The sequence below is a fragment of the Lissotriton helveticus genome, chromosome 3_1 (genome assembly GCF_964261635.1).
Source record: "Lissotriton helveticus chromosome 3_1, aLisHel1.1, whole genome shotgun sequence".
Classification (NCBI taxonomy): domain Eukaryota; kingdom Metazoa; phylum Chordata; class Amphibia; order Caudata; family Salamandridae; genus Lissotriton; species Lissotriton helveticus.
In genome coordinates, this window is record NC_136061.1 from 1,603,520,606 (window position 1) to 1,603,539,230 (window position 18,625).

Here is an 18,625-nt window from a genome sequence, read left to right on the forward strand (position 1 = left end):
GCACCGGAGCGAGAATTGTCGAGACCGTGGAATTTTATGAGCCCGAGACCCGCCGAGGCGGGGAATCGAACCCAGGTCCACGGTCGATCTCAGATTCCGGGTCTGCCGCCTCTAACCACTGAGCCACACTTCTCCACTTCTCCAATATTTTGAAGATAATGAAAGTCCTGAAAAATGTCCTTCTCCTTTCCTTGGCAATGAAGCAACCAATGCAGGCCAACACAGCAAACAGCACACTGGCTGTGTGGCAGTCAAACTCCTGCAGCTTCCTTGGTTCTTTTCCTCTGCAAAAGGTTTCTTGTTCCAGGAGTGATCTAATTTCTTGGGATCAGGGTCCCAATGTGTATACCCCAAAACCCTTTGTTCTCTGAAGGCAGAGAGGCCTCTGCCTAGCCCAAACCAGTTCCTGAGCACTTTATTTACATGACTCTCTTCTTCCTTCACTGTGCAGGGCAGAGACATCAGTCGCCCCACAGGAGGTGGAGCCAGCACACGGGAGGGAAGATACAGCTCTGGAGCACTTTGCTGACATGATTCCTTCTCTACTTTCACAGTGCAGGGCAGAGACATCAGACAAGCCACAGGAGGTGGAGCCAGCATTGTAGAGGGAAGGCCCAGCCCTATTCAGGTCCCAGGTGCAACTCCTCCCTCCCATCTAGATGCAGATCTCTCTATTCACCACTGGGCTGCCCCAGCCTGTCTCCTGGAATCCCCCAGCCCTGTCACTCACAAACCCAGACAAGGAATACACAACCTAGCAGAGGCAGGCCTGGCCAGTTAGTCAAGAAAATACCTACTTTCTAAAAGTGGCATTTTCAAACACAGAATATTAAAACCAACTTTACTAAAGGATGTATTTTATCATTCTGAGTTCAGGCATACTAAATTCGAATTTCTACCATGTTCCCTGAGTCGGTTAGGATTATAAGAATGTAATAATCTAACTGCCCATTCTAGCCTATGGAGAACAGGTAGCCTTCACAAGTGAAAAACAAAAATGGATGTAATTCACTACTAGGACATGCTACACACATCAGAGCTAGGTCCTACCTTATACTCACAATGCACCCTGCCCTTGGGCCTACCATAAGGGTGTCTGATGTGAAGCAAAGGGAAGGTTTAGGGACTGGCAAGTGGGTGCACTTGACCAAGTCGACATGGCAGTACTTGACTGCACACAGGCCTTGCAATGGCAGGCCTGAGACACACTTTACAAGGTCTTCTGTGGGTGGCACAACCAGTGCTGCAAGCCCACCAGCAGCTTTTGATTTACAAGCCCTTGGCACACATGGTGCACTGTACTAGGGGCTGAAAGGTAAATCAAATAACCCAATCATGGAATCACCAATTAGTACATCAATTTAACATAGGGAGCACTTGCACAGTGGCACTGATTAGCAATGGCACAGTGCTCAAAGCATAAAATCAGCAAAAACATATCAAAACAGAGGAGGCAATCCGTCAAAATGGAAGGGAGACTCAGGCCAATGATGCCAGGTCTAACAAAAACCAATCAAATACAATCCAGATAAGGTTCTTACTTGAGACAATAAAACATATGCCATACCCTCTTTAAACACTGAACTTCCAATATTCACCAAAGCACTGTCTACACTTACACCTTGAGATTAATGAATGGTCACTGCATATGCTAAACAAACAGGAAACTGTTTTCTACGAACATACACATCTTTTACAAGCAAGAAACGAACAGCACAACGTCCAATCTATTTAACCTCTTCAATCTGATAAGATTTAATCTTCAAAAATTCAATTCCATCTCTTTTTTGATAATAACAAAATCAACAACTTTTCCCATTGCTCCATTCACTAAACCTTTTTCAACATCTAAATTATGCTGTAATATTACCCGACAGTTTGCACATACATATGAGGTCTTTTCCAAACCAGCAGTCTTAGATATAGATTTTGACTGCAATTTCTCTGACAGAAGAATAGTAACTCCTACATGCTCTATTTTATCAATGGATTCCTTTTTCATTATTGGTAGTTTCTCCAGTTTCAACAGTTCTTCATTGAATGTAGAGCATTCTTTCAGTGTTGGCATAAGGCAAATTATAGACTTATTTCCTGCAATTTTTGGTACAATTTTCCAGGTGCAATATTTTCATTTGGAAACAAGTTTGTTGGTAGCCAACTTTGTAAAGCTTCTTTGTCATCCTTTGTCAAGACAGCAATTCTAATATTGTTGAGAATCTTTCCATAATGTTCGTCACTTGCTTGTCGCATATTTTTAATAAGTTCTTTATATTCAAAATGAGACCAAATTTTCACAATTCCAATACTTCCCAATGATGTTTTAGTCTCTTCATGAACAAGAGTCTTAAAAACTGGTTGGCCTTTCACAGGAGTAAGATGTAATAGATCGCAAAATACAATTATATGTTTTCCTCCAGATAAAACGTCATAGTCTGTTTTTAAAATCTGTTGCATTCTTAAATGTACAAAGGCAAGCATTAAGTTTGAGACCATGCTTACCTCTTTTTTTTTTGTCTTTTTTTTTTCCTCATATGCCACCTAGGTTCTGATTGTGCAACCTGCAGGTATACAAGCAACATGCTGCCTCAGTTCTTTCGACTGGTGGGGGTAGAAATGGAACGGGGTGCTCATCCCTCAGCAATAGTGCCTAGACCAGCTTTGATCGCCAAACAAAAACCATATGGAGGTCTCAGGAGTGCAGCCAGGATGCTAGTAGAGCATCAAAACAGGGCTATACCCAAAGATGGGAATGATGGCTTAATCATTGGACCTGGGAAAAAAAAAGTTTCTCGATGTTCCCACCTCAGGAGATGCCAGAAAGATCTTTTGTCACAGTTCCCAGCTCTGGCCAAATCTAACCTAGAGACCTGCAAGGCCGAGGTGTACCAGTCATTAATTGAGGGAGGTAGGGAGTCTTTCCATTTCTTGCTTATCTCCCTCCTAGCAAGCAGGATAGAATAAAAAATCAACTTCCTTGCCGATGTGGGAACCCTTTCTACAATGCCAAAAATTACCGAGGTAAGGTCAAGAACAATATTGGTACCAACTGATATTGAAAGGGTGTTACTTATGGCTTCCCAAAATAGGGACAGATGTGGGCATTCGAAAAACATGTGGGTATCAGCTGCGGCTAAGAGCCCACATCTCGCACATGCCACCCTGTTTCCCTGATTAAATTTAGAAAGTTGTAGGGGCGAATAGTAAGCTCGGTGTATAGTAAAAATATGGTTTCTACGTAACCATGCCGGCTTGACGATATCCCACATCATACCACATGATGTACTCCAAAGGTCTTGCAGGTTGGGGTTACTTAGATGTGATGACCAAAGCTGATCTGGTAACAGGAATTCGTCATCCAGTTCTTTCAGAATTAGATTGTACCAAGATGAAATCTCCTTCTTAGTGGGAGGCTTGTCAACTAGAAGGGTAATAAGGTGACTGTGTGTACCCAAGGGAAATTTAGTTCCTCGAGATGGTAAAGCGTTATATGATCTAGACCAGCTGGATATTTGCAAGTATTTAAGTCTGGCAAAGTTTGAACCAATTTTGTTTCTTAAACACTCCCAGAGTAACAGAACACCATCAACGAATAATTCTCCCCACACCAGAAGTCCAGCATCTCTAATAGATTGAGCAAGTACATCTCCCAACCAAGCCGGGCTATCGGGAAGGCCCCACAAAAGCGTTCCACTTCCATAGTACCCTATTTTAATAACTTTTGTTAGATGGGCCCAAATTCTTGCCATACCCCGTAAAATTTTCAGTTTTACTTTTTTTTAAAACTTGGGATCCCCAAATTTGAAGAGGAAACCTGACTGGCTCACCCCCTCTGCCATCAACAATGTAGAATAAATATAGCCAACTCCATGGTCAGATGAATTCTTTAATAACATCCTAGCATGAGATAGCTGGAAGGCCCAGGCGTAGATCTGCAGGTCAGGGGCAGCAAGCCCACCCTTATCCCTACGTCTCCTGATTTTTTTCCACGAAATTCTTGGAAGGTGTGTATTCCAGATAAAGGTGTTGATTTTGGCCTGTAGTTTTTTAATAAGAGAAGGTTCAAAATATAAAGGGATAATGTTAAATAAAAAGGTAATCTTGGGTAAAATGGACATCTTAACAAGATTAATCCTACCCAATAAGGACAACGGGAGATGAGCCCAATTTTGGAGCAACTTACGACATTCCTTAGCTACCTTCGAGAAATTGTTAGTGGCGATCTGATCTATATCCCCAACAACATCAAGGCCTAGATACCTCATCCCCTTACCCGGCCGTACGCCAGAACTAAAGGAACTCTGGTCGATGTTCCAGGTCATTATCTCAGTCTTTAATGTATTAATCTCGTAGCCGGACACCTCCCCAAATTCCGAAGCCAGTTTAAATATTGCAGGAAGGGCCGAATGGGGTGCGGACGTAAAGATGAGGATATCGTCCGCATACAGGGCCACCTTTCTCTCCCAACCCCTGCATACGAACCCCTTGATGTTAACACTATCCCTCAAACTCTGGGCAAATGGTTCAGCATATAGATCGAAAAGGAGTGGAGAGAGTGGGCAGCCCTGCCGAGTGCCCCTCGAGGTGTTGAAGGGGTCAGATAATACCCCATTGACCAGAACGCAGGCACTGGGGTTCTGGTAAAGAAGACCAATTGCTCGACGAAATCCTCCTCCCACGTTGAACTTTGCCAAGGCCTCCGACAGGTACAACCAATTGACCCTGTCGAAGGCCTTAGTGGCATCCAACGTAAGAGCCGCCAAAGGGAGAGATTCCAAAACTGCCAGATCTATAGCTCCTATTAAGTCGAAGGTTAATTCGAAAAGCTGTCGCCCCTTGACGAACCCCTTCTGATCTAGATGTAGAATGGAGGGTGCAACTAAGGCTAGTCTATTTGCAAGAATAGAGGAGAATATCTTGTAATCCCCATTTAGAATCGAGATTGGTCTGCATGAACCACATGCAGTTGATGGCTTCCCAGGTTTTAGTATTACAGTAATGGAAGCATTATCCCATGACACTGGAGGAGGCACCCCATCCAAAAGGATCTGATTAAACAGAATTGCCAAAAAAGGGACAAGTTCTTGCTCCAAAGTTCTATAAATTTCTGCAGGTAGGCCATCTGGCCCAGATGCTTTCCCCTTCATGGCATTCTGAATGGCTATCCTCACTACGTCTTCCGAGATTTCACTCTCTAGCATCTCGCTCTGGTTAACAGAAAGACATGGGAGGGAGATTTTACCAAGCCAATCTTTGATGGTAACAGGGTCCAATATTTTGTCCTCACGGTAAATGGCTTGAAAGTATTCTCTAAAGGCTGCTCTGATATCAACATCCACGGATAGAGGGACATCATTAACGTTGATCAGGTCAATGTTGTTTCGGACCTGATCCGTTTTGGCTTTCCATGCCAGTAACTTCCCATCCCCTTCCCCATACTGAAAATTTGCAATCTTACTGGCCTCCCATCTTTCTTGTAATCTCTGGTTAAGAATTGAGGCTAGTTGACCCTTTAAGGAGAGTAGTCTTTCGCGCAGAGATGTCAAAACATCATCCGCGGAGGTAGTATTAGAGTCAATCTCAAGCGGGACCATAGCTATATTCGCCTCCACCTCCACCGAGGCCACGGCCTCTCTATACTCTCTTCTTCTATAAGCAACTTTAGCTGTAATTAGGCCTCTCAAAAACGCCTTAAGGGAGTCCCAGACAACTCCTATACAAGCAGAACCTACATTTATTGTCAAGAAAAGCGCTACCTCAGTCTTCAAGAAAAGTACATCTTCAGAGTGGGAGAGTAGCGAACGATCAAAAGACCAGATCCTTGCCGGCGCTGTTAAAGGGGTCGTAAGTTCCAACAGCACAGCCGAGTGGTCTGATAAATGTAGGGGGAGGTATTTAATGGTATTGACAGCGTCTACCAATCTCTGGTTAATTAATATGAAATCTATTCTCGATTGGTGGTGGTACTTATAATTCCTGAAAGAGATGCCCTGCTGTTGGCCTGCCCTTAGCCTCCAGATATTCACGTACCCATATTGCTTCATTGCATTCAACAAAAAGGATCTTGACTTCGACGGGACTCTGGATCGATTATTATGGGTTTTATCCAAAATGGGGTCTAAAACAATGTTAAAGTCCCCAGCAAATATTACAGGCTCATGGAAGGACAAGAGATGGGAAAAGATGGTTTTCAAGATAGATGGATCATCTTGATCAGGTCCATAATACCCTACTATAGTCAGTTGAAAGCCCAAAATAGAAAGAGAAGCAATAGCCCATCTGCCATCAGGGTCCACTTTTGTGTCCAGGAGCTTAACCTTAAGATGTTTCTTGAAAATAAGCGATACCCCTCTAGAGGTCAAGGACTGAGAAGTAGAGATCGCAAAGTCAATCCATTTATTGACCTTAACCAATGTATCGATTTCCGCCTGAACCAAATGGGAGGATGATGACCTGAGCGTCTGAGTCACGGAGATACTGCAAAAGGTTTCTAGCTCTGGATTTGGTTCGCAAACCATTAACGTTCCATGATATTATCTTTAATTTAGTCATCATAATCGTTCAAGACTCCGCCCAACCTCAATTCTAGACAAGAATGAATGATAGGCTGACCACCCCCATTGAAAATTAGCAACACAGCACAAAGACATATATGACTGACAGAGTGCAATAAAACATCGTATTGGCAAATGAGGAATTTTCTATTGATTTTTAGCCCCCCCCTTACCCTGAGCCCCCTCCGCCCTCCGCCCCCCCTCCCATGGAGAACCCGTGCTGTATCTAACCGGATCAAGTCCAGTAGATGAGACCATGCTTACCTCATCAATTATTCATTTTCTTCAGTACTTTAGACACTTTACAACAAGCTTCTCCAGATAACTTGTGGTATTCCAAATTATTTTCATGCTCTACTGGTAACATGAGTAAACAATGTAATGTAATTCCTTTAATATTGTGTGCTTGTTGGACTTGGCCCTTTTTGCAGGGTCATCCCTGAACTTTTTGCTTACCTCCACTATTTTTTCTGCCATGTTGTTGGCTGTCTTATGAATCTGGGCAGTTTACCAATGCTGATCAGTGCTAAAGTGCATATGCTCTCCCTATTGTAAATTAATGTATGAATTCATGATTCCATGATTGACTGGTTTGGTTTACCTGTCAGACCCTAGAACAGTACACCAGGAGTGCTCAGGGCTTGTAAACCAAATGGTGCTGGTGGGCTTGCAGCACTGATTGTGCCACCCACAGAAGCGGCCTTGTAAATTGTGTTTAAGGCCTGCCATTGCAGAGCCTGTGTGCAGTCTGGTACTGCCATGCTGACTGGGCAAGTGCACCCACTTGCCAGTCCCTAAACCTTCCCTTTTGTTCATATCAGACACCCCTATGGTAGGCCCAAGGGCAGGGTGCATTGTAAGTATAAGGTTGGACCACTTCGAGAAAATCTATGGTAGTAATATCGCTGTAGAGCCTTATACACCCAAAATACCTGAGCGCTCAGAGCCCCCTCTGAGTTTTTCAGTTAAGGAAGTGCAGAAGGCTATAGATGACACGGTGGGACATAAGGCTTCGGGCCCAGATGGGGTGCCGGCAGATATGTATAAAGCCAATCCCTATATTTGGTCCCTCGTCCTTACAAATGTCTTTAATGTAGCCTGCACAGATAACACTAGATTGCCTACAGCTTGGTCCCGGTCCATTATAATCCCTGTCTTTAAGAAGGGCCAAAGGGGGGATCCAAGGTGTTATAGGCCGATATCCTTAATTGATTCATCCTTTAAAATATTAGGGAAAGTTATTCTGGCAAAAATTTCCACATGGGCTAATAACAACGATATCTTGTGTAATACGCAGTATGGGTTCAGAACTGGGAGAGGCACAGAAGATCAGTGTCTAAATTTGCATCTTATAATCAATAAATATACTGTTGCATCTAAGGGGTCAGTTCACCTGGCCTTCGTGGACTTGTCCACAGCTTTTGACCTAGTTAATAGGTCAAAGCTGTGGACAATGCTCTTGGATCTGGGTTTGGATCGGGCCCTTGTGAACTTCCTGGCAGAACTCCACAGAGACCTGAAAGCGTCAATACGCATGACACAAGAGGGGAAGTGTACTGCTGGCTTTAAGTCGGGTAGAGGTGTGCGCCAGGGGTGCATTTTGGCTCCAATGTTATTTTCTATTTATATCAACTCACTAGGAAATACCTTGGCTACAGCTACCGTTGATGTCCCATACATGGGGGGGGGGGCATTGCCTGTTTTATTGTATGCTGATGATACGGTCCTGATATCAAGGACCTCCATCGGCTTACAACATCTTCTTAACTCCTTTGGGGCTTTTATGCACAAAATAGACCTTGTGGTAAATATGGAGAAATCCCATGTTATGTCCCTGGGAAAGGGAAGAATAATACTAAAACACTCTCCTGTAATGGCGTTGTATTATCAAAAGTTAAAGTCTTCACCTACCTTGGAGTGGTGTTTGATGACATGGGCTCCTGGGCACCCCAAGTCTCTAATAAAGTAGCTGCCGTGAGAAGATCGTCGGCTGCTATATTAGGCTTCGCAAAAAGACTGGGTGGGAAACCACCAGAGGCCATACTGGCTATATATAGAGCTAAAACTATAGCCATAGCAAGGTATGGAGCAGCGATATGGGGCTATAAAGACTCTGCCCAAATACAGAGAGAGGAAAATAAATTCCTGCGTTCACTCCTAGGGCTGCCCCACTCCACGTCATCTTTTGCAGCACATATGGAACTGGGGCTGGGTTACATTGAGGATACCCTTAAAATGGCACCACTCTTGTTTTGGATCAAAACATGGTTGAACCCAAACCTTACACTAAACCACAAGATCATTAAGGACTGTATGGGACGGGATAGAGCAAAGGATATCCAGTGGCTGTCATTTATCAAAGCCACAGCAATGCAACTGGGTCGGCCTGAATTATACCTTAACCCTGAAAACCTAAGCAAGGATGATATTCCATGGGTAAAGAAACACTTTGTTGGTAACAGAGAAATAGAGCGTGAAGCCCGAGAAATTGTTAAGCCAACAGTAGGGGTACATTATTCCCTGATTACGACAATGTCTATACAACCTTACTTGACCATTGTCACAAGACCCTACCACCGGTGGCTTTTAACAAAATTTCGTTTTAATCAGGCACAATTTTTGCTGGGCTATTACATGAAGTGGTGTAGACCAATGGACAATAAACCATGTAAATGCGATAGTTTCTCTGACCAAGATCTAATACATTTTATGTTTTTTTGCCCTTTTTTTGTGGAAGGACGGAAAAAGTATATTGTACCATTGCTAAGGGATAAGGGGTTTATACAGTTAAAACCTGCACTGCTATATTTACAACTTATGGAGTCCCCAGTAGTGATGTTTGGGGTTGCGAACTTTTTGATAGCATCTATCCGTACTAGACGGAATAGACTAAGGGATATTACATCATTGGAACCGAAAAATGTTTAATTGCCACAGCTATCATAAATAAACTCCCATGTATATATTGAATTAATAACGCTACAAATTCAGAAAATATTTGTTATAAGATAATGAATACTTTTGTAAAAAAAAAATCCTAGAACCATGTATATAGGCCGCAGGTTCTATATCAATGTACTGTATTGTTTTTATCAAATCGTTTTTATATACTGTATAATTCTGAAAGTCATCATGTATAGGTATAGCATACTTTTATGATTTTAAAATAAATCGAATAAAGTGATTTTGACTCTGACTCTGTAAGTATAAGGTAGGACAAGCCCTGATGTGTGTGGCATGTCCTAATAGTGAATTACAGCCATTTTCGTTTTTCCCTATTGCAAGGCTACCTGTTCTCCATAGGCCAGAATGGGCAGTTAGATTATTACATTTTATAATCCTAACTGACACAGGGAACATGATAGAAATTCGAATGTAGTATGCCTGAACTCAGAATGATAACATACATCTTTTAGTGAAGTTGGTTTTAACATTCTGTGTTTGAAAATGCCACTTTTAGAAAGTAGGTATTTTCTTGTCTAACTAGCCAGGCCTGCCTCTGCTAGGTTGTGTATTCCTTGTCTGGAGTTTGAGTGACAAGGCTGGGGGATTCCAGGAGACAGAATGAGTCTGCCCGGTGGTGAATAGAGAGATCTGCATCTAGATGGGAGGGAGGATTTGCAGATGGGACCTGGAGAAGGACAGTGCCTGCCCCCCACAGTGCTGACTCCACCCCCTGTGGTGCGTCTGATGTCTCTGCCCTGCACTGTGAAAGGAGAGAAGGAATTATGTCAACAAAGTGCTCCAGGGCTGTGCTTTCCCTCCACAATGCTGGCTCCACCTCCTGTAGGGCGTCTGATATTTCTGCCCTGCACTGTGAAAGGAAAGAAGGAGTCATGGCAACAGAGTGCTCCAGAGCTGGTTTGGACTGGGCAAAGGCCCCTCTGCCCTTAAAGGACAAAGGACTTTGGGGTATAAATATTGGGACCCTGATCCCAAAAAATTAGATCACTTTTGGACTACAAGAAGAAACCTTTGCTGAGGAGAGGAATCTGAAGAAACTGAGGAGAGACTATTCCTAAGCTGAAGTGCTGGAGGAGAAAGGAACTTTGTGTGCTTTATTTCAACCTGTGAAGGATCTCTAAGGGCTTGGAAACAAGCTTGCCCCCTGACCAAAGTCTCAGGACCAGTACACTTCACCAGCCTTTGTGGACTGCTGGAAATGCTGTTTCATTGGCTACAGAGGCAGGTAGCTGTGACTGACTCTCACGACTGGCCCGGTTTCCTGTAGGCACCGCATCAAACAACATCCGCATCGAATAACGCAAGCTCTGAGCTCACCGACTCAGTCCTGACACGTCACCGAGCCGTTGCCTGTACCGTGACTTGTGGACACCGCGACTTGCAACGCCTCACTATACCGAATTGAACTGGTCTGACTGACACGATCACTGTTGCTGACTTCGAGTCCTGTGAACGCATCGGAGTTGGGCGCCGCTCGCACACTTCGCGACGTACCACCCAACTCATACCGCTGTCCAGACTGATCGACGCCAGCTCCCGAACTCCGGCTCTGTCGCCGTACCGCAAGCTGCAAGCACCACAACGAAGCACCATCTCGCCCTGCAACGTACACATCAGGCCCACCGACTCCGTCAACGGGCCTGCACCGCATCGAGGGACAAAGCGTCCTGCAACGCTTTCTTTTCTGAAACACACCGAACGCCGGAACCGGCTCAAACGCCCGTGCCTGCCCCTTCACGTAAAGGTACTGTGACCGAGTCTGTTGACACTTGAGTGGGCCCGGACCGACACGGTCCACTGGATTTGTTAGACTCTGTGTTATTTCAGCAATGCTGTAGCCGGAGAGGGCTACCAATTTGCACAGAACTTTGATTTAAGCCTTTTTAACAAGAACTCTTGATTTCTAATAGTATTGTGGATTATTTTCGTCGTTTATGGTCTTGTGGTAACTCTATATAAAAGATACTTATTTTTATAACTATATGACTTGTGAGGTGTCCATTTGTAGTGTTGTCACTTGATTACTATATGTGTTCACAAATGCTTTACACACTGCCTCTGAGATAAGCCTGTCTGCTCATGCCAAGCTACCAAGGGGGTGAGCAGGGGTTATTTTAGGAGTGTACTACCTTACCCTGACTAGAGGAGAGGGTCCCTACTTGTCACAAGTACCTACCTGTGCCAACTAGAGACCCCCAAATCTAACATTGGTGCTAACCCAGTTGGAACGGTTACAACACAAAATAAAGGTGAGTCAGTGTTTTTTTTTAGATAACTTCTCAAACCTTTAATTAAGTCACTTTTTCCTGTTCCAGCTTGACCACTGATGTACATTCGAATAGGTTTAAATGATGTGCATTGGCATTCTTTCTTTTCATGCAGTAAACTATGTTGTATCTGTTGTATACATTCCTGATATATATCTTTCTGTTCAATATTCAGTTGTTCTTCTAAGTTTTTCAAATCAATAGTGTCTTGTTGTACTTGTTGCATAGCCATTTGCACTTGACTCATTGCTATTGCTGCTTCATTTTCGACAATGGGTTCTCCTAATGGATCTTGACTTAGGGCAGCAGAACTCTGAGTATCTTGAGAACTGTCTCTAGCTATTTCTGCTGCAATCGTAGTTTCTTGATTAATCTCTTTGTTCAACATTTGCAGATAATTTGGAAAATTTGTACATTCAATGCTATCTTTACATGCATTGAACAAATCTTCAAACACTGAAAATATCCAAGTATTTCCATTTAAGTCCACCAAGGCTTGAAGAGTTGTAGAAGTGCTAAATAAAAAAATTCTCTTTTATCTGGAGTATCGCAAGTGAGTTTCAGATGACCTTTGGCATGTTTTACCAAACATCCATTACATCCAATCACTGCATATTTTCCTTCATTTATATTTTCTGTTACATTTCTCTTAAAGGTGTAATGTTGTAGTCCTTTATAGCGACATATATTTTCCAGATGTGGACTTCTTTTAGTATAGTACGTATCCAACATATTTGTTTCATGAATATCTGTATTTTCCGGTTCATTCATTGCCAAGTATTTAATTTCTTGTACAGATTTCAATACAAGATTTTGTGTTGCAGCGAGACCTAGACTTACCCAAACGATTCCTCTTGACTTTGAATATAAACTTGCAGATGTCAACCGATCCGAACATTCTTAGAATCCAATCTCTCGATGTGAAAGCATCTTCAAACTAAAGCTGTAATTTTTTTTACTAAGACTCTCCTCTTGTGAAATATTTTCCCACATTTCTTTTAACTCCATCTTTTCAGATTTTGTTTTATAAGATGTAACGTAGCAAGCAACAGCAATAGACTTATCTGCAACATACTGGATATCCATATTAGCATTCCACATTGACAAAATTACTGGATGGTAGTCATTAAATTAATATATTTTGATTCTTCACTTCTCTTCATATTGTAAGTATTCTTTGGAGATTTTCGAGTGATAGTATGTCTCACTGCTGAAATAAAACTGTTGACTCTTCCTTTGGAAATTACTGGACGTGGAAAACCAAATCGACATTTTGTATAAAATGTTTCCTTGGAATGTATTTCCGTCGGCCATACTTTCCACATCAATGATTTTGAAATCTTAAAACTTGCTGTCCTAAGGTATTTCCTTCTTCTGTTTTTGGAACACCACTTGTAACATAGTCTTCAGTGAAAGATAAAACAGTCTCATCAGAATCGATTCCAGATTTAGGAGCATCCCTAATCCATAATAACATATGTATATGAGGAGCACCTCTGGCTTGGTACTCCTTTCTCCAAAATAAATCAATAACTTCTCCAAGAGGTGGGTTCTTTTTATGGCAGATAAAAGTCATTGTTGCTTGAAGCCTATGAATAAAATATCTGCACACATTGACTGGATCCAAGGAACACAGTTCTCCAAGTGTCTTCGATTTAACGTTTCTAATATTTGAATTTGCTTCTCGTAGAAAATCAAGTAAATCGTCTCATGCGTATTCTGCACAGCGTAGTGTAACAAACCACATAGGGGTTCCTAAATTCTTTAGCATACATTTCAGTTCTCCGTGATGACAATACCAATACTCATTAGTACCACGTTGACATGCCATCAAATTAATCAACTGAGATTCTAAATGATCATCTCTTCGTTCCACTTTGTGCATGAATTCCTTTACAGAAAGATCTGTAAGATGAACTCCTGTCTTTAATGTGTGGTTCACTGCATATGAAAGTACAGACAAGTCACTTTCAAACAAAATATGAAATATGTATGGAATACATTGTCAAAATCTTGGATCTTCTGAGTATAATCTTATTGTACGATATTCTGAAGGTGGTATCTGCACAGGTCGTTCATCATGTTGTCTACCTTTTCCAGGGGGGAACAGCTGTGGAAAACAACGCACTTCTAAACTTCTTTCCCAAACACTCATGGGAGTTCCCTTTCTTCATTTGGAATAATTCAATAGTAGTTCCAATCTCTTCTTCCAAATGTAAATATTGTAATGTTTATAAATGTCTTCAGTCCTGGAGACATCGCTTTTTTCAATATGGCCAGTTGAGATTTCTGTGTCATCTCCTAAAGATATTTCTTCTTTGTCCACAGGTATATTTTTTATAATAAATATTGTTCCTTGTAAGATATAATGGCGTTTCTTTAAGTTTGCTCACATCTACTAACTCTTGCCATATTTTCCGACTCTTTGTTGGTACACCATTAACTAGAATAACTTCTGGTTCAAGTTCTTCTCAATCTACACCAACTGTTTCAATATTTTTTGAAATCCAAAGGTAAATACACAACTCTTCCTTTCAAACCTCTTGGTAAATCTGTAGGAGGCAGCGTACCTGTTTTAGCCTCCATATGAACAATAGCCTGAATCGGGTGCACAGATTGATTTAGAATACATTCATATGTATTTAAATCTTCTAGTTCTTCCAACTCTAGGTTATTATGTACAGCTATAGATGGCAATTTATTTCTTCTAATTTGCTGTAACAATATTTACAAATACATAGATCAGTACCCAACTCAAAACGACCTTCCACCATCAAATAAGCACCAAATTGCTCCCACTTATCATTGTTTTCCTTTGCACTTTTTAAAAACACACCAACATTCCTAGTTGGATTTTTATAGTGACTACAACAGATACAAACATAATTTGGTTTTTCACTATAAACTACTTTAAACTTTGTAATTTCTTCAGCAAACTTTTGAGAACTACTATCTTCCACCTCTTGTTCAACACCTATATTAATGACACTCTCATCTTCTCTACACTCTTCTTCAGAACTGAAAAAATGAAACAGTATCTCATCACACACATTTTTTACATCCGATTCTGAACCATGCAAAAGAGCAGTGTTTATTTCAGCTAAACATAATGCTGGACTCTTTACATAGTACAATATTCTTACTAACTTCCGCATTTGTGAGTGATGTACTGCTAACATTCTTAAATGATGAAAGACACTTCAACACACTTTTCTAGAAAGGCAAGCTAGAGAATGACCCTGCGAACCAGTATATTTTCTGACTTTACAAGGATCTAATCCTTGCACCATCTTAATCTTCTGTTTAACAAATTTTTTACTTTATTCTCGTAAAAGATTTACACAAATATCAATAGATTCCTGTTGTATACTACAAATGCTACTACAATCCCATTTATACACTGGAGCTTGAGAACGTCTCCCTTCAACTTCTTCAGCTGTTACTTTTTCTACATTTCTAGGAACCATCTTTTCTTTTTCAATTGGACAACCATTTCTAACCTCATAGGAACGACCATTGGTATCAACTGCATGAACTAATGTATTTTGTTGAAAATAGCTCTCTTCATAAAAAAAAAGGTTCACTACTAGAAGTGTGCTTCCATTCCCCCAAATTTTTTTGCAAAAGTTAGTTCTATTTCTTTTACTTTTCTCCTTAATAAAGTCAATTATTTTATTGAGTGTTCTCATTCTGTTCAAAACTAATATAAACAGTCTTCTTTTTAGTTCGAAAGCCTTTTCAACTACACTTTCATACTTTTTTTGTTAATAAAATGCTGATTGTTTCTTATATTTTTTTATTGTTTCATTACATTTTGCAGCACTCTACTTTTAAACATGTTTCGTTATATCTTTAAACTGTTTCACCCTACTTTCATCATAGATTATTTCCCCAAAACTTGATCTTCTATCACTATCTTTTTTTTGCTTTTCTTTCTGAAGTATTGAAAAAGGTTTCTCTTTGTTTTGTCCATTTTCTAAATTTGGAATCCTCTTTAAAACTGTTTTAACAAAATCTTTAGTTCTCTTACCAGAAGCCTTTTTCTTCACTGTCACATGTTCTACTTTGTCCGATTTCTTATTTTCAATTTTTTTTTACATAGGATTCTTTTCTTTCTTTCCTTTTCTTTTCTTCTTTCTTGGTCAGGATGAATCTTTAGTAATGATAATGGTCAGTATCTGAAAAGAAAGACAAGTTTAAATACACTTGTTAAATCATTTACTAGTATTAAAATAATTATACACAACATGTTATAAGTACACCAGTAACATCTGGGGCATTAAGGGACTACATAGGTAACACCTGACTTATTCCATGACTACAGGGATAAAATCTGAGGATTTACATCACTACATAGGAAGTGACTGACTGATTCTATAAGTGCATGAGTGCTGACTAATGAATTACACAAGTACAAGAGTAGTCCCTGCGTGATTGGAAGACTACAAACATACTCCCTGGGTAATGGAAGCACTGCATAGCTACTGCATTGGTTAACACCTGGCTGATTGCATGACAACAGGGGTAATATCTGGAGATGACTACAAAAGAAGTGACTGGGTGATTTTATTAGTGCATGGGTAGTTCTTGGCTGATTGCAGGACTACTGAGGTAGTGCCTGAGTGAATAATGGAGTGCAAAGGTAGTGCATAGGGGATTTCGTAACAGCATGACTACTGGCTGAGTGATTACATTTGTACAACAGTAGTCTCTGCATGATTGAAAGACTAAAAACATACTGCCTGGGTAATTGAACCACTGTATAGCTAATGCATTGGTGATAGCATGAGTACAACAGTAAATCTTGGGGGATTAAAGGAGTACATAGGTAACACCTTGCTGATTACAACTGATCTGCAACTTCCAGCAAACGCTTTGGATGGAGCTTTTAAATCCCTCACAACCCTCCCACCTCTCGCGGAACCCGCTCCGCGGGTCCCGCTTCGTGTGGGGTCTCTACCGGATTTCCAAGGAACTGTGACTGTGACCAGTGAAGGCGAGTGACAGGCGGGGCTGCGAGCGAGTGCAGGCGCTGGGCTGGGACTACCGTTCCCAGGAGCGCTTGCCAGCCCCAATCTAGAACACCTGGGCCGCTCTCCCTGTCTGCTCCTCCCCTTCCCCTGCGCTTAAGAATCCTGCGCTTGTGCCTCGATTTGGGACGCTATTTCTGCAACTTCCAGCAAACGCTTTGGACGGAGCTTTTAAATCCCTCACAACCCTTCCACCTCTCGCGGAACCCGCTCCGTGGGTCCCGCTTCGTGTGGGGTCTCTACTGGATTTCCAAGGAACTGTGACTGTGACCAGTGAAGGCGAGTGACAGGCGGGGCTGCGAGCGAGTGCAGGCGCTGGGCTGGGACTACCGTTCCCAGGAGCGCTTGCCAGCCCCAATCTAGAACACCTGGGCCGCTCTCCCTGTCTGCTCCTCCCCTTCCCCTGCGCTTAAGAATCCTGCGCTTGTGCCTCGATTTGGGATGCTATTTCTGCAACTTCCAGCAAACGCTTTGGACGGAGCTTTTAAATCCCTCACAACCCTCCCACCTCTCGCGGAACCCGCTCCGCGGGTCCCGCTTCGTGTGGGGTCTCTACCGGATTTCCAAGGAACTGTGACTGTGACCAGTGAAGGCGAGTGACAGGCGGGGCTGCGAGCGAGTGCAGGCGCTGGGCTGGGACTACCGTTCCCAGGAGCGCTTGCCAGCCCCAATCTAGAACACCTGGGCCGCTCTCCCTGTCTGCTCCTCCCCTTCCCCTGCGCTTAAGAATCCTGCGCTTGTGCCTCGATTTGGGACGCTATTTCTGCAACTTCCAGCAAACGCTTTGGACGGAGCTTTTAAATCCCTCACAACCCTCCCACCTCTCGCGGAACCCGCTCCGCGGGTCCCGCTTCGTGTGGGGTCTCTACCGGATTTCCAAGGAACTGTGACTGTGACCAGTGAAGGCGAGTGACAGGCGGGGCTGCGAGCGAGTGCAGGCGCTGGGCTGGGACTATCGTTCCCAGGAGCGCTTGCCAGCCCCAATCTAGAACACCTGGGCCGCTCTCCCTGTCTGCTCCTCCCCTTCCCCTGCGCTTAAGAATCCTGCGCTTGTGCCTCGATTTGGGACGCTATTTCTGCAACTTCCAGCAAACGCTTTGGACGGAGCTTTTAAATCCCTCACAACCCTCCCACCTCTCGCGGAACCCGCTCCGCGGGTCCCGCTTCGTGTGGGGTCTCTACCGGATTTCCAAGGAACTGTGACTGTGACCAGTGAAGGCGAGTGACAGGCGGGGCTGCAAGCGAGTGCAGGCGCTGGGCTGGGACTACCGTTCCCAGGAGCGCTTGCCAGCCCCAATCTAGAACACCTGGGCCGCTCTCCCTGTCTGCTCCTCCCCTTCCCCTGCGCTTAAGAATCCTGCGCTTGTGCCTCGATTTGGGACGCTATTTCTGCAACTTCCAGCAAACGCTTTGGACGGAGCTTTTAAATCCCTCACAACCCTCCCACCTCTCGCGGAACCCGCTCCGCGGGTCCCGCTTCGTGTGGGGTCTCTACCGGATTTCCAAGGTACTGTGACTGTGACCAGTGAAGGCGAGTGACAAGCGGGGCTGCGAGCGAGTGCAGGCGCTGGGCTGGGACTACCGTTCCCAGGAGCGCTTGCCAGCCCCAATCTAGAACACCTGGGCCGCTCTCCCTGTCTGCTCCTCCCCTTCCCCTGCGCTTAAGAATGCTGCGCTTGTGCCTCGATTTGGGACGCTATTTCTGCAACTTCCAGCAAACGCTTTGGACGGAGCTTTTAAATCCCTCACAACCCTCCCACCTCTCGCGGAACCCGCTCCGCGGGTCCCGCTTCGTGTGGGGTCTCTACCGGAT